General features: G+C 46.4%; 1 protein-coding gene across 5 annotated transcripts in view; it reads right to left on the reverse strand.

The window, feature by feature from the left end:
• The window catches only part of MIB2 (MIB E3 ubiquitin protein ligase 2), a 109,734-nt gene that overhangs the window by 54,557 nt on the left and 32,938 nt on the right, over positions 1 to 22,239 (reverse strand). Inside the window, exon 1 of one of the 5 annotated variants that reach the window (XM_066606789.1) lies at positions 18,931 to 19,162. The exons of the other annotated variants lie outside the window; for them this stretch is intronic. The gene's annotated coding sequence lies outside the window, so the exon portion shown is untranslated. Of the gene's footprint in view, positions 1 to 18,930; positions 19,163 to 22,239 lie in introns of those variants that run through there. 5 annotated transcript variants of the gene reach the window in all.

Here is a 22,239-nt window from a genome sequence, read left to right on the forward strand (position 1 = left end):
CCGAGAACGTGTGTCGAGTCAGTCCACCAATGAATGGAGCAGAAGTTGAGCAGGCGCACCGCTACTCCATTCATTTCAATGACAGCGCCAGGAATAACAGACTTCAAGCGTTTCCACAATCTCCGGGATGGTCGGTGACATGAATGGAGCAGCGGCACGCCTGCACAACCTCCCTTTCTTCCTTTCACTCCGGGGGTTTGGTCAATCCCATTCTGGTCATCGGTGGAGGTCCCAGCAGTCGGGTCGTCACCTGTGGATAGGGCATAACTGTGTAAAATGGAACAATCCCTTTAATGCTGTGACACAATAAAAACTGGCAGCGGGAAGCCTTCAGAGGAGGTGAGGGGAGCGCCGCATAGAATGAAATCAGCTGTGGATACAAAGCCGATTTCCAGTCAACATCTGCACCAAAGCTGCGAATTCAGACATGTTTTTGGATGCAGAAATGCTGCGGAATTTACCACGTAAATTTCCGCTGTGGACATTGCGCAGCCTTTTTTCGCCATGTGTAAATATACCCTAAGTCGAATTAAGGTATGCTGTGCAAAGTGGCCCCAGTAGTCATAGCGGCTCCCGGTAGTCATAGTGACCCCTATATCGGCCCCCGGTAGTCATAGTGACCCAAATATCGGCCCCCGGTAGTCATAGTGACCCAAATATCGGCCCCCGGTAGTCATAGTGACCCCTATATCGGCCCCCGGGTAGTCATAGTGACCCCTATATCGGCCCCCGGGTAGTCATAGTGACCCCTATATCGGCCCCCGGGTAGTCATAGTGACCCCTATATCGGCCCCCGGGTAGTCATAGTGACCCCTATATCGGCCCCCGGGTAGTCATAGTGACCCCTATATCGGCCCCCGGGTAGTCATAGTGACCCCTATATCGGCCCCCGGTAGTCATAGTGACCCCTATATCGGCCCCCGGTAGTCATAGTGACCCCTATATCGGCCCCCGGTAGTCATAGTGACCCCTATATCGGCCCCCGGTAGTCATAGTGACCCCTATATCGGCCCCCGGTAGTCATAGTGACCCCTATATCGGCCCCCGGTAGTCATAGTGACCCCTATATCGGCCCCCGGTAGTCATAGTGACCCCTATATCGGCCCCCGGTAGTCATAGTGACCCCTATATCGGCCCCCGGTAGTCATAGTGACCCCTATATCGGCCCCCGGTAGTCATAGTGACCCCTATATCGGCCCCCGGTAGTCATAGTGACCCCTATATCGGCCCCCGGTAGTCATAGTGACCCCTATATCGGCCCCCGGTAGTCATAGTGACCCCTATATCGGCCCCCGGTAGTCATAGTGACCCCTATATCGGCCCCCGGTAGTCATAGTGACCCCTATATCGGCCCCCGGTAGTCATAGTGACCCCTATATCGGCCCCCGGTAGTCATAGTGACCCCTATATCGGCCCCCGGTAGTCATAGTGACCCCTATATCGGCCCCCGGTAGTCATAGTGACCCCTATATCGGCCCCCGGTAGTCATATTGACCCCTATATCAGTCCCCAGTAGTAATAGTGACCCCTATTTCGGCCCCCGGTAGTAATAGTGACCCCCTATATCGGCCCCAGTAGTAATAGTGACCCCCTATATCGGCCCCAGTAGTAATAGTGACCCAATTTATGAGCAGCAGTCGGCCCCACGGATATAGGGGGACAAATGATTGGTCATATGATTGTTCATCCTCCAAACGTTTTAATCATTTTTGATGGCAGCACATGGCCCCATGCAGATAGGGCAGATGTGGAAGGGCAATATATCAAGATCGGTGGCCCCCAATGATCAGAAAGTTATCCCCTATGCTATGGATAAGGGATAACTTGCAGAGATGGGAATACTCCTTTAAAGCTTGGAGAAAGCCAGTAGCTTTGTCGCTTGCCTGGAGGCAGCTTGCTTCTACAGCAACCCTCCTCCCTTTCTGATGAGACAATCCTTTGCAGGTAGAGAGGAGAAAAGCCGATCTGACATGTGGGCCCTACAGCTATTATGTTCACATATGACACCCGGCAAGCAGGGCAACACTCAATATGACGGCCAACACTGTGCAAACAAATGATAAAAAAAAAGTAAAATCCCAGAGACTGATGGATGAAATAATGTACAGTTCACTGAAGCAATGCAGCTTAGATAAACAATGGAAGTAACAACAAGGATGTCATCTCAGTGATCTGGAACACAACTCATCATATTAGACTGAGAACGTCTCCATTATCTGGAATCACAGTCTGGGGCAAACACAATAAAATAGACCAAAAGGACAACGCAGAAACACATTTTTAGCACATTTCTAACTATCTGCCACCGTCCCCCGAAAGATTGTTTTCTGAGAATCTGGATGATAATGAAAAGAACAGAATCAGACTCAATCCAACGACTTCTGTTCTCACGACTCCTTTGTGGCGCGAACATGAGAACAAACCGCACAAGTTTTACTTTTACCCGCAAGAACCCCTTTTATCCAAACCCATCTTATGAGGGAATTAATAGATCGAGTTTCGTTGATGGCGCCTCTCACTCTGGAGGACCCTACATTTCTGTGCGCTACACTTTCAGCCCACTGACTTCAATAGGAATGTAATGCTTCAATTCCCCTGTTGGGGCACTGCAGGAAACCACTTTCTGCCAGGTGCACAGATTACAACTAATTGCTGGAGTTTACCAAAGTGAGAAACTCTATAATCAGTTTAGGGTTTATTCACATGGGCATATGCAATTTCGGTCTGTTGAAAACAAACCAATTTCACTACGTCTGTATGTGTGCGTCGCATCCGTTTTTGTTGCATAGGTGTCATCCAGATTTAACGTGCACCCATTTGATGGATGGAATTTTTTTCCTGTTTTCACCATCTCTTGGCAACATATGTCAAAAAGGCAGTGCACATGCAGGCAACATCCACGTTCGCGGCATTTTTTTTATGCTCCCATAAACTTTCAAGAGGGATTATGTTTTGTGAATACATACCAAAATAGGATATACTGCACATTTATATATATATATATATATATACACACATACACATACATACACACACACACACAATAGCAGTACGCATATTGGTACATCTCAATACACCAAATTACTTTAATGGGGCATTCACACAAAAAGCAAATACCCTTGTGAATGGACCCTTAAAAGGGAAACTGTCACCTGCCTAAAGCACCATAAACTAAATCATGGTGCGGTTGGGCGCGCTGACAGTGAGCCAAGGCGCTGTATTTGTTCATACCCACCCACCTCCGGGGTCCCACGTTGCACGCCGCTGAAGTCCGTGTGCGTGCTCTGCTATACAAGTCTATAGAAAAGAGTGTGCACAGGACTCTGAAAGAGAGTTGGATTTTCGTCCGACGCGTAGACTTCAGCAGTGGGCATTGCACAGAATAGGGGATCACTTGCTAATCGGTAGGAGTCTTGCCAGTGAAACCCCCGCTTATCTTGAGAACGGGAATCCAGTGTCCCGCTCACCTGTCACTGCAGGGGTCACTTCTCCTACCGCTGTGGCATCAATCAGAATGAAGCGCTAGCCGCACTTGCACGGTCCGTGTTTCATTCATTTCAATCAGGCTGATAGAAAAACACAAGCGGGTGCTGATCTTGGCATCCCTACTGAAAGTGAATGGAGCGTAGCGGTTCATTCATACCCACCGGTTCATTCAGTCTCCTCAATACAGGAGGACTGCAGGGGACAAGTGACCCCTGTTGTTGAGATTGGTGAGGGTCTCAGCAGTGAGACCATCAATCAGCAAGTTATAGGGGATGATTTGATATTCTGGTACAACACCTTTAAAAGTGACCCTCTGGTCTCAGGGCCAAATTGGGGGTGTGAGGTATTTGTAATATTACCAACCATTGTTCTTCTCCATCAATACGCCTGAAATTCCATTTCAGCGGTCCAAGATGGCCACATTTTTTTAAAATTATCTAAGGCACACTGTGCACTACTCTGAGAACGTGAGCAGAGCCAGCCAATCAGAGCGGGTATAGTACATTGATATTTCTACACTATCAATGCATTTTTGGGATCAAGTAGTCTAAATATTGTATCAGCCATCTTGGATGGTGGAACCCAGGGACAACGGTACAGAAGAAGAACCTCTAGTCCGAAGACACAATTATGTCCTGAAACCGGGGAATCGCCATTGCTTGAATTTCAGAGGATCAAAAAACAAACAAAAAAAAAACGGACAGGATGTCTTCTGCCCTAAATTGTAAAAGTAAACCTCTCACCCTACTTGGCCTCATGTTTTCATGCCATCAGCCAGAAGGAATCACAATTTCTGTTTTACTGACAATTTTCACATTTTTTTTCAGATCCCCAAGAACTTCTTTACTCCACCAGTATCGTCTCTCTGTACTAGCTCAGATTTGAAATAGGAATATTTTCGTAAAGTGCTATTTTGTACAATCCTTTTTTATTTGAAGAGTCCCCCAACGATAAACTGATCGCACTTTACTGCTGGAACCCCGTGAATCAGCTTTAATCTGTGGTGGAACTCTGCAGAAAAAAAAAAAAGTGTTCAATTCCCCTGCAGCACCACCGCAGGTGAAATGAGGCATTACACAGTTTCCACTTAAATCAATGGACGGTCTATGTAATGCAGGACAGGACAGGCCCTCCAGAGCGGCAGATGCTTTTTGTAAGCACTCTCTGCTTTTGCTAATTAGTAAGGGACTCAACCCAAGAGGTTAATGTTGCTATGGGGACGAACTGGAAAAGTGCACTAAAATTTGGTGCAAATTTTAACGCAGCAAATTGGAGCATGCCGATTGAGGAGGATTGGTGAATGCCCCGATATTAAAAAAAAAGGACAATTTTTTGCCATGCAGTGAGGTGAGCAGATGCTGGACAGAAGTAGGAGAGGTCACTGGCTGTGAGGAAAAGGCATGTTGGTAAGGAAGAGGCCAGAGAAAGCAGAGCTGGAGGCACAGGACTGAGCCTAAGAACACTGGAGAAGGTACTGCCCAGGTTCAGAGTGGAGCAGGATCACCCGACATTGATAGAGAAGAGTGGAGATTAGCACTCCTGACAACAGTGTAGGATCGCTTGGGTCGGTAGAAATGTAGTGGCCCAAAGTCTATATATCTGGCCTCTTCATAATGGTCATACATGTCATGTCTTCAGTGTGGATGCACTGTGCAAATTGTTCTGTCTCTAGTTGTGTGTATTGCACAGCTGCAGCATACAAGAGGTTAATGTCTGATTGTCTGGGATATGTCTGAGAATTGTATCAAATTGTCTAGTCACATGATGATTGAATCCTATAAATATTAGTGAGGGTTGTCAGGTGGTTGTTCTATCTTTTTCCATGGTTGAGTGTTGAATAAGAGTGACAGCCACATGGGGGTACCTTCAACCCTCATGTGGTGAAAAGATGGAAGCTGAGGAGAGGTATCCAGATGTTCCCATCCCAGGACCCCTACCTTGAATGAGCAGAAGCAAGCAGCCCGCCATGCAGTGTTCTGTCTACTAACTACAAGGGAATGTCAGCAGAGTGTTCTTCCCACCTCCGGTGTGTGTCTGTCCAGGAGCGGAGCTTTACAGATGACCCAGACTGTAGGCCCAGTGTCATCCTGTGTCCCGGAGTGTGCATGTCCAGGAGCAGTGAGATTTGGATAACTAGGACTATAGTTCTCCTCCCTGCCCTTGCTCAACTGTTATTCCTGCACTGGTGTGTAAAAGCTATAGTTAAAGAAGTTCCAGCCACTGCACGTTCCCAGTGATTGAGGTATTCAACGTTCATCGTGTGTGGACTCTTATTTTCCGCCGGACAACCAACGCTGTGAAGGAACGGTGACGTCACGAGTGACAATTTCTTCAGTCCACTGCACATCTATACAGGTAACTGGTGTCCCAGCGTTGCCTGAAAGAGACCTAGCGGTGCCTTGGCTGAGGTTGACCGCGTCCCTCTGGGGAGGAGTTTTGCAGAGCAACCGTGACAAGTGCCATCTTTACCCCGCCATCTCCTCAGTGTGTGCCTCATGTCTTGGTTGCTGCAGGACACCACAGAAGCAGGAACTCCTGCACATCAAACTGTAAGTGAGGCCAGCCTCAGTGTGCATCTTTAATCACTAGGTATCCAGCAGATCTGCTGCAGGGAAAAGAGACAGTCTGAGGGAATGGGATTGTCTATACACTTGCGTTGCTCAAACTCCTGTTCACAGACTGAGTTAATTTTTCATGGGGGAAAGTGGAAAGACGACTCGACTCGGGTAGCATTTGGGCCAGAGATAAAAGGCGTTATGAGCGGATTCTGCAAGTTGTATTTCTCTAATAACCTATTGCTAGTAATCTGTGAATCTGTGTAGCACTACAGGCTGTATTGGCGATTTTCCCTATAGGCCCTCCATATTGTATTTTGGAAGCATAGTAACATTCTGTTTGGGAAAGATGCTTTGAGTTTATGGACAATATATTTGAGATGGGGTCCATCTAGAACAATGGCTTAGTCTATCCTAGGTACACTGTAAATAAACTATCTAAAACAATGGCTCTTAATGTTTGCTTGGCTGTCTTGTGACTTCTTCAGGTATCATGCAAATATTTTGAGATGAGCCAACACAGAGACAAATATTAGGATGCGCCAGCACATATGAACAATAGAAGGTCTATGTGCACATAAGCCTATCTTATAGACCATTTTCAAAAATTGTCTCCATGCCTGAAGGTACTTGGGCAGGAAGCTGCTCACCTACGGACCCAACGAGGTGCCTTGGACCATTACCCCGATGTACATGCGGCTCCTGCCTCAACAGAAATCAATGGCTTCCCCTGTCTGATGCGTTGGCTAGGATGTAGAGAAAACTATATCTAATCAGTGATATTTTACTAAGTCTATATTTATTGTATGACTCCTACAACAAAAGACTAATTGCATAATTACACATAAAACATCTTTTCTATTTGTAACCCGACGTGATAAGCCCGGTTTCCCATCTGCGATGGAACACGTCCGGTCGGAGATTTTGCCGCAGATCCGGCTTAAGATACTGGAAGAAAAAGTGCTGCATGCAATGCTTTCTCTTCCATCCAAAGGCCGGACAGCTGAGTGGAGACCAAACGGCCCCTATTATAGTCAAAGGGGTCCGTTCCACGCTGTTCGAACAAATTTTACGCGATAAGCGTTCTGTGTAAGTGGCCCTTTACTCAGAATTCCATAATTTGGCGTACAGATGAAAACTTTTGTTGGATGTCCTGCGCGGCGAGCTGCTGAGCATGCGCAGTACAGTTTTTTTGTTAAACCCCTGATCTTGCTGCGTCATCGCCTAGTGATAGCGCAGAATCCGCGCCTTTCCGCAATGTCATTGCAAAAGGGCTGCGGATCAGACGGCCTCCGCCGACTTCAATGGAAGCCATCTCCGGAAAAATGGAGCAGGCTGCGATTTTTACTCCGCTTGCGGGAACTGCATTTGGTTTCCGCAAGGGTTCAGGAAGAATCCAATTTCCATAGCAGGCTATTGGCGCTATTCACTGCGGATCCGCGGTGCAGATTCCGCAGCAAATACCTGTCCGTGGGCAGGAGGCCTAACAAACAGGTTTTGGAAATCTAGAAGAAACCCAATTAGAAGAGGCAATATCAACATGGGATATACACGTATATTAATAAGTGATCCCACATCTAACGTGTGTAAACTGGGCTATGCCAGTCTGCTACAAAAAAAAAAAAAAAGTGAAAAAAAAGTTCACCCGGCCTATTAAAAGCATTGTTGCTCAGGAGACGGCAATGACCTGCGATGACTACTAGACTGTGAAACGAGACCATGAATAACTGTCCGCCTCGCTCTAAATTTAACCCGAATAAAAACAATAAAAGAATAGTAACAAAAATAACTGCCGAGTCCGCGGCCCCGAGAGACCGAGAACAAAAATGCAAGAACTCATTTTGCTTTTAATCCAGAAAATCAATAGAATAAAAAAAAAAAAAACGAAACAAAAACAATAAGAGGAAATTAGGTTGAATCTGGTCCAGGGACGAATGCCTTCAGCTTAACCCAGATGGAAAAGTGAACTGCAGGTATAACCCGGGCAAACAGGGGAGGATGAGGAAGGAGAGGAGGCCGAGACCTTGCAGACAGTCAACGTAAAGGGACAGTTCACGCTTCGCGTTTTTTTTTTCTTTTTTTTGCTGCAGCCTCAAAAGTAGAGAAAAACACAAGAAAAAAAAAAAAAAAGGAAATCATACTCATCAGCTACAAAGCTATCAAGATCATAGAGTGGAACCCTAAGGGGACTTACCGAATGTTCTGTACATGATAACCAAGAGCTGGCGAGTGAAGCTTCTGCCAGTAATTACTAATAACATACTTACTGCAGTAAGTATACGGTATTATGGAATATTTAATGGTTTTATTTTGAAGCTGGGGTTCTACCAACTCCACCCAAAATTTACTCCACATTCCTGATAAATACAACTTTATTCCAGCAGTGTGGTCAATAAGAGCTGCTGATCCCAACATCATGCGGCCACCGGGTAATATCGCAATGAACATTCAAGATTGGTGCAGATGATAGGTGATAACGGTTAGGTCCCGTTCACATGGCTCAATTTGGCGCGGCACCATTTTAGTCTTATGTGGACTGCCATGTAAGGCAAAAATAGTGCGCTACCGTGCGAACCAGAACAACGTATACGATGTTAAATATTCTTGGATAAAGACGACCACAAGTATTATAGAGGAGAGGTTCTTATTGGCCACCAGAAAAAATGTAAATATGCAAGACTTCGAGGCTACTTAGGGCCTCTCCGTCGGGTTCAATCAGATTATATCATGTGAATGGAAATGAATCTCACCGGGTCTAAAGGTTGTGTCTAAAGTTGTGTCTAAAGGTTTCCTCGGGTTTCCTTTAAGGCTTCTCCAATGATGATTGCAGAAGGGCCACGGGTCGAATGGCTTCCACTGGCTTCAATGGGGGTGGGGGGTGGAAGGTGTATAAAAACCCAACACATCACCCGACTCCCTGTCTTAGTTTATGGTGCTGTCGGGACATGACAGATTCCCTTTAGGTAGTCTCAAAAGCTTCCGTATATAATTGTACAGGTATCCCCTGTATTGTACTTTTGCCTTTCTACAAGAGTATTTAACATGACATTGACTGCAATGTATATCCGAGCTGCAGTTCCTATAATACGGATATTGAAATCATTCTTGGACAAAAAAAATAAGAAAAATGACAAAAATGACAAAATCAATTCTTCACGTCGGCACAAGGATTGGAGTAGGGGAAAAATCTGCGGTAAACTTTTGAGGCTCGGCCTCACCAACAGTTCATCGCTTGGGATCCCGAGTCATGAGCTGATTGGTCCGTCTCGCTGTCAGTTCAGCGGGCGTCACAGGGAATGGGAGAGGAAGTGCCATAGCTGCTTTACTCCAATTGAAATCAATGGGAGCTGATTTTTCACACTTTTACGTCCGCCCCGCCAGTAGACTGGGTGATCTGCTCATCGCTGGGGATTCTGATCGGTGATCATCTACTGATGGCAATCAATAGTTTTTGCCCGGAAAACCGCTTCAAGTGTCAGATCTGCATCGTAATAATCCAAAGCCACACGAGCGTATGCGTATTTGTATGCACATTCACTGCACGTTAATCCGCATCGGCCGTTGCCCATTTACAGGCACAGCTGCATTTTTCACTGTACTTTTTGTGCATGCAAATGGTGCGCATTTGCGCGTGCAGAAAACCAGTCGTCAAGGCCCTGTACATTGAAATGGCCAATTACGGTAGCATAATTAGTTTCATATGTTGTATTTCTATTGTAAGATGGAACATGCTGCATATTTCTTTTTTGCACGATGGAATGGAGCGTGTAAAGTACGTGAACGAACCGACTGAAATCAATGAGTTCTATGCACTGTGTATTGCACACCTAATTGCTGGGACTACCACCGTTCCTGGTATGAGGGTCCAGCACTAGGGGGAGTACCTAGTATGGAGCAGAGGTCGAGTACGAGCTCCATATAACCAGGGCAGAGGAAGAAGGAAGGGTTTCCGACTGATGGGGATAAAGGTTGTTTGTGGGGAAAACTTCTTTTATGCCATTAACCCTTTCCAATCCAATTTGTATCCTGGTTTTCCTAGGGGGCTTACTCGTTTTCTGCTGTTATACAACAGCGCTATATGCTGGCTAAAGCCAGTACTGCATGAGGTGACACGTTGGATAGGTTCCGACAGCAGAAAGGCTGGCAATATACATTAAGAGAACCCCGACGGACGTCTTCCAGCATCGGAGCTGTACAGCCTGAAATCATAACGTCTTAAGATGTCAGACAGTGGATTGGAAAGGGTTAAAATGTATACAGACACAGAAAACTACACATAACCACTGGAAATGTAGTGTTCCCTGTCCGTATAGCATAAATTAGAACTGTATTACATAGAACAAACGTTTTACTTAATTCGACTTGCTTACACATGAACAGTTTACACCATTAATCTTTTCTTCATAAACCAATACTACAAATGAATAGAAGGGCGCTATTACAGACCGCTAGCGCTCACGATTCAAGGCCCATTGCCGGGCTGCACCCGCACTTACAAGTTCAGTCCGACAATTATCTGTAAATGAGATAATTGCCAGCTGCCAGCACTCGAATAATAGTGCCCTAAGCAACTTCTGTAATATATCTCATAAGGAAGTCATTAGTGCGCTATTACATGAGCACCGTTAAAGCTTATGTAATACCACTAATTACCAAGCTACACATGTGCTTGCAGGTTGAGCCGAGCAATTGTTAAGAAAACAGGAGCTCTATAGGCCGCCACTAGCGCTCGTATAACAGCACCCTTACACAAGTGCCCGTTAACAATCATATGATAACACGGATTGTCGGGCTGTACCTGTGCTTGTAGTTTCAGATAGGCAAATGATGGTAAAAGGCGAGCGCCAGCGGCAGCCACTAGGGCTTGTGTAATAGCAGACTTGCAGAAAACCGACTCTTAACCCAAAAATTCTCCTCTCCCCTGCATTGATCACTTGAGGAGTGAGGGAAGGAAAGGGGGGTGGAGGGAGACACAGAGACGTCGCTGTAGCTTCTAGTATGTGTTCTAGTTCAGCCCAATCCTAAAGTCACATCTACACTGCTCAGTACTGTGGCTACTTAATAAGAGGGTGAGTGATTGAGAGAAAAGAGATAGGGGGGGGGGGGGGAGGGGGATTCTTCTATTGTCCTGTGTGTATAAGAGACATAGCTCCTAGTTTTTCCCTACCAGCTCAAGGAAGATTGAGAATTAAAGATACAGCCTGCAAAGGGGAAAACTGGTGACCGAGGCATAATACAAGTCATATACTGGTCAGAAATATGGTTATTCCTCATGTACATACATATAGGCAACTTATTCTGAAAAGTCATCTGAAAGTTTGATTATACTTTAATACGACCCATACACCATGATGATTATCCCAAAACAACAAGCCAAGTACTCATTGTAAAAGTTTATGGAAAGACAGCTAAACATACCCAGTGTGACCAAACCATGTAACGTAATTATTTTACCCTCCATTACCCTCTGTACAGGAAACGAGGGAAATAGATAATGTATTAACCCTTTCCAATCCACTGTCTGACGTCTGAAGACATTATGATTTAAGGCTGTACAGCTCCGATGTTGGAAGACATCCGTCAGGGTTCTCTTACTGTATATTGCCAGCCTCTCTGCTGCCGGAGCCTATCCAATGTCTTTTCTCATGCAGTACTGGCTTTAGCCAGCATATAGCGCCATTGTATAAGAGCAGAAAAAGAGTAAGCCCCCTAGGAAAACCAGGATACAAATTTGATTGGAAAGGGTTAAATACTTTACCTTACCCAATGCACACAGTGACTAGTCTGAACCAGTCAGACTGTATCGAGCCGTGCAACATCTTGCCTCCAATAAAGAGTCGTTGCAGTGATAACTCAACAGAACCCTTGGCTTTCCAACTACTCTCTACATCCGGCAGGTGGAGGGCTGGAGGTATGATGCCAGTCACCAGACACACCTGCTCAGGTCATTTTCCTAGAAATACTTCGTGCTCTGCTGCTTGTCTTGCTGGACCTTACGTTTGAGGATCACAATCCGGCTTTGAGTCAGCCAGGAGGTATATGCATGGGAAGACAATAGTGAAATTAGGCTTCTTACAATGAAAGGCATTGCAACGGTATGAATTAGCAGCCTTCACCCATCTAGTAATATTGAGTTCAGATTGGTACCAAGCTATTGGAATTGCTTTATGCCGGCGCAGTAGATTAGATGGTGGTATAACGAAGCATTCTGCCATGCCCCACCAGCAAAAAAAAATGCTCATTTGTACTGAAATTTGGGAAAAGTAAAAAAATCCTTTTCCCATTCACTATGATCCGGTAAGCGATGGATGGAAGGAAGAGAATAGAGCAACCACATCTCATCTTTCAGTGGACACTAATGGTCATGCCCTACCGGGTGCACACTACATATTGCCCTGGGCTTTAGTTAGGTGGAGTAAACCCAAGCAGAAGACTCACCTTTTCTTTGAGCATGCTAAACGTGAGAATAAAGGAGCAGAAAATGCCAGAATATTTAAATAAAAGACAGGAAGAGTGAATGACTCAAGAAATTTCTTAAGAGTCTATCCCCAAAAATCCCTGACACGGGAAAGATTTCACTCTGTACACTGGTTACTAGAGCACACAAAATAGGCTGACAATCCCTTCTTACCAACAGCTCACTTGTCAGCTTTGCTGTGTAGAATGGGACACAGTCAGCAAAGGACGGCCAAATCAGTTCTCTGACTACCTGATGCACATTGTGCATAGTATGCATCAGTAGTCTAAGATGCCTGACTGGCCAGTGCTGCTCATGTGGGCAACACTAATTGATCAAAGCAGCATGTAGTGTCTTAAGACTAACGATGTATACGAATTCACAGTGTGCACCAGGCAGAGAAGCTGGTATGGCCATCTTTGCTTCTCTAGGCCTGGAGGGTTGCTTTAATGACAGCTCTATTGTATAGCTGGAGCTCTAGTTAGGGCTCCTGTCCACGGGTGTAGCGATATCCCACGGCAGATCGCCGCCGGGGAGCAGGGGAGAGCCGACGGCTCTCCGCGCTGAGCCTATCTGACAAATAGGCACATCGCAGCAATTCGCAGCACGCCGCGATTTAGATCCCACGAGCAGAGAATCGCTATGATTCTCCACTCATGGACAGCGGGGCTGCGCTTTTTTAATAGTAAGTCTATGGAAAGTGTTCACTGCGTTCCCCCCAGGCTGGATTAACGCCGCGGGGAACGCAGTAAAAATTCGCCCGTGGACAGGAGGCCTTAAGGCAGGATATCAACACTATAGACACACAGTTAAGGCTCTGTATGTAGCTCCTCTGTCACCCCTTTTTGTCCGTGGGAAGGGTAGCACTCCATTTCCTGGAAACTAATCTATGGGATAAAAGGTAAAAGCATGGGACCTGGAGGAACTTTACTGGTCAGAACCAATAGTCACAGTTTAATTCTCTGTATTTACATGAGTGGCTACCATGTTTCAAGGCCTATAGCCTCTTCTTCAGAGAACTGGTGGTGTACAAGAGAGTTTTTGGTTTTACCCAAGGAGTGTCTCTTTTATGGGTGATACCAAGAACTACCTGCAGGAGCACCAATGTACATCATCTCCCTGAAGAAGAGGCTATAGATCTCAAAATGTATTAGTGCTGGATATAAATAAAGGAGGATTACATTTTTCATTCATGGATTCCAACCAGTAAAGTTGCGCCAGATCCCATCGCTCTTGCTTTCCATCCCCCATGAAGTTTTCCACCACTGCTCACACTGTTTTCGACGACCATGACCTTGGGACAGCAGCACTTTATCCATCTCTTCCTCATCGATATCTGCATTGTTCAACTGCACATATGGCCGACAGACCGGTCTACTAGCGGGACTCGTATTCATCCCAGGAGGCGCTCTGGACATTATCTCACAACATATTGGCCTGCAATAATAGTTTCTGTCCAAGGGGTTGTGCAAAGTAAAATTATCCCCTATCCAACTGCAGGGACCCACACCGATCCCAAAAGAGGGGGTCTGGTCTCAAAAGGAGTGGATCAGAGGTCACGTAGGCACACCAAAACTCCATTCACAGTGTTGGAGATTGCTGAAATGCTTGAATGCGCTCATTGAAGTGAATGGAACAGTGGCACACCTATACAACCTCCGCTCAATTTACTCAGGGACAGACCGGACCCAGTTCTCGGGATCGGTAGGAGTCACAACGGTCAGAACTAGAGATGAGCGAACGTGTTCTTAACGAACACTTACGCTCCCGGACACCGGCTTTGCCGAGGACTTCAGTGTCCGCGCGTAAAGCTTCGGGGGGCGGGGAGAGGCGCGGCGGCGCGGGCGGCAGCAGCGGGGAACAGGGGGGAGCCCTCTCTCTCTCCCTCTCCCCCCCACTCCCCGCCGCACCCCCCCCCCCCCCGCGCTGCCACGGCGACCCCCGAACTTTTTTCGCCCGAGCACGGAATTGCTCGCAAAGTTCGGTGTTCGGGCGAAAAGGGGCGGAGCCGATCACGTTCGCTCATCTCTAGTCAGAACCCAACCAATCCTGTGGATAGGGGCCAACTTTATAACTTGGCACAACCCCTTTAAAAGGGGTTGTCCGGTTACCAGACAACACTCACCTTTAGGGCCTACTGCTCTAAAATAGCAAAAGGAGCTGCACCTATTCGTCCTCTGCTGCTTTGATCCAGCGCTGCAGCCCCGCTGTGATCCCGGTGTTTGATGTGGCAGAGGTCACCAGAAGTCACCTAATCGCTGCAGCATCACCGGCCCTTCTCCTGGCATCAGCGCTCACATCCTGGGCGCCGTGATGCCAGGAGTCCTGATAGAGGACTATGGCAGCCTCTGATTGGCTGCAGCGGTCAGGTAACTTCTGGTGACAATCTGCTACAAAAACATCTGGCCCATGGTGGGGCTGGAGCACTGGATATCGGGAGGGAAAGTACAGCTTCTTCTGTTACGTCCGCACAGTGGGGCCTATAGGCGGAATGTAGTCTGGTAACCAAAAAAACCCTTTAAAGCCCACTTGCTGCAGCTGCCATAAAGCACACACCCTGCTACACTGTCTATACGGATAATAGGAGGCAGGAAGTGTGTACTGGCCAGAAATAAAACAAAAATAGCTGCATCATTTAAATGGTCGTCCGGGTTTAGAAAACCATGGCTGTTTTCTTCCAAACAGAGCGCCTCTCTTGTCCATAGGGCTGAGAGTTGTATTGCAGCTCAGCTGAATGGAAACTGAGTTGCAATACTAGACAACCCACAGAAAAGGGTGGCGCTGTGTTTGAAAGAAAGCACAATCCTGAACAACCCCTTTAAATACATCAGGCATTCCCTTTTAGAAGAAATACTGTCAGCTAAAGCAATGTTTTTAGACTAAAGAGCAGGACCAGAACAGTCAATAAGCGGCAAAGGGGGGGGGGGGGGTATAGGAAAATGACCTTTACCATTATGTCAATAGCTGCCAGTAATGATCTGTGGATTCACAAGGCCCGGCCATGTGCTGCCCGGTTACATAGCAGAACAGAGCACATGTATGGACACCTTTAATCCTCGCTTACAAATGACAAGGCAAAATAAGCATTAAAGGGGATTCATGGGATAATGCCAGTTTGCTGACACAGGCCGTGTATGGGAGCAGCACCGGGCGACGGGGACCTGGAGCAAACAGAATATGTGCAAGCGAAGACCGAGGGGGTTAAATATACAACCTAGTGCCGAATACAATCAGAGGCTTGGATGCAAACACCGTGGCTGAAATGTAATTTGTATTTCTGCTCCTGCTTTATTAACAATTATACCGTATTCCACTGTATATTATTTGTGAAAGCAGAACTGTTTACAGTAGCCGATCTGCCGTCTAGATGTGCGCTGATGGCGGTCGTCAATCATGGAGTCCAGTCTAAATGGGGATCGTACAAACAGATTAGGGAAAACGTAATATATAGAAAAATTCAAAATCGATAAGCAGTAATTAAATACAAGTGACTCTTTACACACTTAAGACACAGCACACTTTGCATACAGCCATGCACACTCGCTCTACTTGGCTTTACATCGCACTTCTCTGTAAGACTTCTGCTCCTCCTCGGTTTGGAAAGGACGACTCCTTTATCTCCTCAAATACAATGTAATTGGCCAAAGTGGACATGAAAGAGGTTGTCTGGTTTAGAAAGCCTTATGTTCAAATACGCTCACTGTCAAAAAAGGAGCGGAGGCTAGGATTTTTTTTCTACGCGGATACCACCTCTAAGGTGGGTTTCTACTGCATCGCTGCACATCTACATTGCGAATCCATACGCAGATTTAGCGATCGGAAAACGTGTGTGCAGAGTTACTGGCATGGATACAACGTGGAATCCACATCAAGGCGGGACAGGTCACTACTTTTTACCACAACCAGATTTGGAATTGGTGCGCCAAAAAAAATAAAAAAATAAAAAAATAAAAAAAAATTGCAAATCCACATAGACTGAGGACAAAATCCCAATGAAAGTAATGGAACGCGAATTTGCGACAGATTCTGAGTCAGGTCTGCGGTGAAATTCTACTGTGATCACACCCATCACGCAAAAGTGTCCAATTCTGGTGCATGAAAAGCAGAATGATGTAAATGTGAGTATAGGTCTGTGTGAACGCCGTATGTGCTGTCTCCCGTGTTTTACATCCATGTTTTGTTTTGGGGGGTTTTTTGTGCGTTTTTAAAAAAATAAAATAAATAAGGATGCACAAATTCACAAATATATGCTGTATATTTATGTGAGTAAAAAAGGCTGCCGGTGGGCAGAAAAAACGTGCAGCGAAAGCGTATTTCAGCCCATGAATATTCACCAACCGAAAAACACACCCACCCGTGTGTATGCACCCCAACAGTGTGAATCCACATTGCAATAGGAATATTGAGCAATCGGAGCCTGGTCATCGGTGCTAGGCTAGCTGGGGCAAAGATTTCACTGCCAACTTTGTAGACTTTCTTTTGGTGCAGCAGTGTGGAGAGTCTACTGAGAATCATGCGATCAAGGGGGAAAAAACGCAAGACGGAATCTTGGAGGACAGAAATTTTTTTTTTGAATGATAATCGTTCAATCTAAAACCACCTCTAACCCTTTGCAATTCAATTTGGGATTCAGGATTTCCTAGGGGGCTTTCTCTTTCTGCCATTATACCATGGCGCCATCTGCTGGCTAGAGCCAGTACTGCAGTATGGGACATGCTGGAGAGGCCCCTGACAACAGAGCGGCCAGTAATCTACAGTAAGAATACCCTGCCGGGCGTCTTCCGACATCGGAGCTGTACAGCCTTCAATCAGAATGTTTTTAGACGTCAGACCATGGATTGGAAAGGGTTAATAGTCCGACTGTAGCGGTACTCATTGGTAATTTCAGATCTTCTTTGATCTCTCTGGGGGTTATCATTGGCTGAGCTTTCGCCACTTTGGCCATTCTGCGATCCAGTCGGACAGCAGTTCCCCACTTCCTTCCAAGTCTTTCAGGGTTGGGTTGCCACTTCAAGGCACTTGAGATCATTTTATCTAAGCAGCCTATAATTTGCTGTACTTCTGTTTTTCCCTCTTCAAAATCAACTTTTCAATCCAAGTACGTCCTTCATCAGAACTTGTCTGGAATGACCCATTTTCACCAGTATTTCAGAAGGAAGTTGCGTTATAACCAACAGGTGCAACATCTGCCGCCCTCCGACCTTGAGTCAAGGCCAAAACTAACACTTGTTATTCCGCAGAATTAATAACCTCACCACTTTTACGCCTCATTGCTATTATTTTGAAAACTCCCCTTTTCAATCAGTGATTCATCTACTCCGAACTAGCGGCGCGGGCGTCCTAATTGTTGGGTCTGTGGTTTTTTTCTACTACTGTACTGCACTTGCAAAATTAAATGGGGGAAATTAGCTTCTACCTCATTGTTTTTTTTCGCCTTCCTTTGGATGAACATTGGGGGGGGGGGGGTAAGAGGCTGAACTGAATGGATATATTTTCAGCCTTACATTCCACCGTGTTTCCCTGAAAATAAGACCTACCATGATTTTGGCTATTTTTGGGGAAGCTTGAAATATAAGCCCTAACTAGACTACATAAATTTTTTTTTAAATGAATGCATTACGTGGCAGGCAAGGTCCGGGTCCCTCCCGCTGGTCTCCTAAGTTCTGTATCTCCGCCGTGCATCCTGCACTCTTCGGCCGCCAACAGATCACTTCCTGGTCGTAAGGTTCATAAATCCAGCCTCCAGGAAGCAATGGCTCTGATTGGCTGAGAGCAGCGCTCGCTGAACCAATCACAGTCATCGCTTCCTGGAGGTGGGATTTATGAACCCCACAATTAGGAAGTGAGGTTCTGTCGGCGGCCCGAAGAGTGCAGGATGCGTGGTGGAGCTACAGAACTTCAGAGACCAGTGGGCGGGACCCGGACCGTGGCTGCTAGGCAACTAAAATCAGACATTCCCTGAAAATTCCTCTTTTGGGGCAAAAATTAATATAAGACAGGGTCTTATTTTCAGGGGAAACTCTGTATGTTACTTGCTATGCAGAAATATTGCTTATACCAAAAACTGATTTATCAGGTTACCGATGTTGGACTGCTATTTTTTGAACACTACTGTAGATAGGTGTCTCTAATATAGTGGTCGTTCAGTGACTTATACACAACCTCCACCTACAGTCAAAGTCTCCAATCTAAGTACCATAAAAGTAAGTAATTGGTCCGCGTGGTATCACAATTTACATAGCAAACTGCAAAAACACAAACTCCATAAGCAAATATCACTATTCAAGTAACCACGAGGTATTCACTCGTATGACATTAACCCTATAGTATCTGCCAACGAGCAATCAAACCCCACATCCGAACGTTCCTGCAGGAAGCCACAGATACTTCTTCAAGCCCCCGCCTTACTCTGCTCCCCTACTGCTGTCTTACCGTTCAGCCATTGACGCCCTTAAATAAAGCGTTCGCTTGTGATTGGAGAAGAGGAGAGCAGATATTAATACGCTGCTGTTGTCATGTTCTCCGGCAGGCGAAGGTGGTCAGATGAGGATGTGGAGTATTAGCGGCAGCACTTTCCAGAGGTTGGATGGCAGCACAGGAGACATCGGGTTTTTAAAGGGTTCCGCCGGGTGAGATTGGGTTCCGCGACTTCACAACATTAGCAGATTGTGGAAGAGTAAAAACCTCTTCTTACAAAAAGGCAGAATACAGGACAGTCTAACAGGAGACGAGCTGCAAACAGCACCAACCTTGAATGAGGCTCGGGCTGCCAACTGCAAGATGGCAAGGATAAGAGAGGGATAACCTCGGGGCATTTCTGTCTATTGTCCCGTAGCTGGAAAAATAAAGGAGGAGCGCTTTGAGCAGACTGGTATACTTGGCTACCCCTGATGCGGGCGTGGGGCCCAGCACAAGCCTGGTGCCTAATACACAGCTGTCATAGCATGACAGACTGACAGCAACCCCTCCTATCACTGCAAATCCCGGGGAGAGCAGGCGGAGCAGACAGGACGCTGCAAGTACCAGGGAACAGGTTGATGGAGCGACGGTGCATGAGGGTGTAAGGGAGAGTTCACACACAGGCAGGAGTGGCAAAGTAAAAGCACTACTAGAACACAATATATGCCATCACAATATAGAGAAACGATTGCAAGAGTAAACGCAATAATAGGAGATTTGCAGCACAACAACGTGTTTAGCACACTGAATTTTATTCCAAAGGTTAACCATCACAAAGATGTCACACCTACAGCAAATGATTTAAAGAAAGCCTGTCACTAACCATAGGTGTGGGGGATGATGAATAGAACGCCAAACATGCACTATACCAGTGTTCCCCAACTCCAGTCCTCAGGGACCGCCAACAGGTCATGTTGTCAGGATTTCCTCAGGATTGCACAGGTGATGTAATTATTGTCGGTGCCTCAGACATTGCCACAGGTGTTCTTACTATAGGATATACTGAAAACATGACCTGTTGATGGTCCCTGAGGACTGGAGTTGGGGACCTCTGCACTATACTATCCAAAGTAATAGGGCACAAGCATAACATCGAAAACAGCCTCTTTTTTTCACTTGTTAATACTTAATGGGGTTCCTTTGGCCTTAATGACATTGGACACTATCCACGATATACTTTCTACTAATGTCGGATACACTTCAGCTGGTATTTCCCTCCATTCATCCAGCAAACGTCTGGCAAGTTCTTTCAAAGCAGATGGATGCTGTTAATGCTTAATATAAAACAAAACAAACAAAAAAAAACAGCAGGGAAACAGCGCATACACACAGTGGGTGTCAGTGGCCTCAAAAGTCACTCAAAGTTGACAGTCTGGCCCCAACAAAATTATTTGTAGGTTTAACGGAGCTAGCAGTGGTTTTCTGCAAACTACAAAGTTAGTTCATAAGTTACTTAAAACTACGATAAAAAGTAAACAAAAAAAATAAATAGGAATCGAAATAAAGTAAAAGAAATGTACAGGTTGGTGGTAAAGGGCTGGCCAAGTTGGCACTTCAAGCAGCTCCCACTGAAGCAAAAGCTGCAGGAGGTGAGGTAAGCCAACTGCCGTTCCGTAGAAGCAGTTCTGCCCGTACGTTACATCCGCAGCACACAGAACAGGTTGTAGAGTGGATGACATAGCATGTCCAAAGCACCAACTCCTCTTCCTCCCAGTCACGGGGACACAGCAGTCAGTCTGTACCAGTCAGCCATGAACCCCCCCCCTTCTCCTCTCCTTCACCTCGTGCCAAATCCCCTGCGCCCTCCAAAGCAGTCCACATGGATCAGTATGACGAGCTGTTTGATCATTCAGTATCATGAATGTCAACTGCACAGTCCAAACAACTAGAGGTAGAAGACCAAGACATTGAATGCACGAACACCCAACCAGAGGAAGATGGTGGGTCGGTGCATGCGATCAGCCCTCCACAGGCAATATGTACTCAGGGGGATGTGGCAACGGAGGCGTCAGCTCCAAGTGCGCCCTGTGACATACAGTCCACTCAGGAGGACAAGAGGAGGTGGAAGATGATTAGGTGCTTGACCCAGCATGGAAAGACAGGGAGAGTCATCAAAGGATCTTGCAGGGGGAGGAGGAAGAGGCGGATGTTGCAGGGCACCAAACTAAGACAGGGAGTAGGGTATCGCAGACAAACATAAGGGCAGTACCGTCACCATCAGCTACTACTAGGCGCACAGCTAGGTCTGCTCACAGGACATGTGCAGCCTGGGCATTCTTTGAAACCGCATGTGCGGACAGCAGAATAGTCATCTGTGAGATCTGTGCTAAGCATTTAAAACTTGGCAAAAATGTCAACAACCTCAACACAAAAGTGTATGAACAGTAACATGAACTCCCACCACCCGCTGCCCTAGAGAGCCCATCTGGGTAAAGTGTCAGCCTCATCCTGCTCCAGCTCACTCTTCCTCCATTGCCCTCCCTGTTCAGACAGTAGCCTCCGAGCACCGAGAGGCAGTTTTGTGTAGGGGCAGCATCATGCCTACTTCAGGCTTTTCCTCCACAATTGACGATTGGGCTGCAGGCTTCAGAACCAGGAGCGGGAGATGGAGAGCAGAAGTTGGGCACCACCATCACCGCCTTCACAGACATTAACATCTACCCCGTATTCCAGTGGGTCCCAGTTCAGCAGCCAGCCCTCCATCCCCAAGTTATGGGAGCGTAAATACAAATAAAAAAAATTTAAAAAAACACCCTAACCGAGCACAGAGCCTGAACACAAGCATTGCACAGCTGCTTGCATTGGAAATGTTGCCCTTCGGGCTAGTGGACACAGCCGTCGTCTGCAATGTGTCGCTCTGCGCTAACTCACAGTACCAGATGCCAAGCCGCCATTTCTTTGCCCAAAAGCCATCTCTGCCCTGTGAGTGACAACATGTTTTTTGCATTGAAGAATGCTGTCAGTGGCACGGTGCACCTGACTATGGACATGTGGTTCAACAAGTATGGCCAGGGGCATTACATATCTTTAACAGCACACTGGGTCAATGTCCTACAGGTGGGGCATGAAGCCAAAAGTAGTGGCCCATGTTTCATGGTACCCCCACCCCCCAAGAGTTGTGGGACCTTCATCCTTGTCTGTCCCTTCCTCACCCTCCTTCCACAACAAACATTTTCAAAAGCACAAGATCCATCTGTAGCTCTACAGCTTTTCCTTGGAGAAGGCCCGTGTTCAGCTGTTCTGTTCACCTGGTCGAGTTTGTCCTTTGCTTTTAAAACAAGC

This window comes from Eleutherodactylus coqui, chromosome 6 (assembly GCF_035609145.1).
Source record: "Eleutherodactylus coqui strain aEleCoq1 chromosome 6, aEleCoq1.hap1, whole genome shotgun sequence".
NCBI classification, from domain to species: domain Eukaryota; kingdom Metazoa; phylum Chordata; class Amphibia; order Anura; family Eleutherodactylidae; genus Eleutherodactylus; species Eleutherodactylus coqui.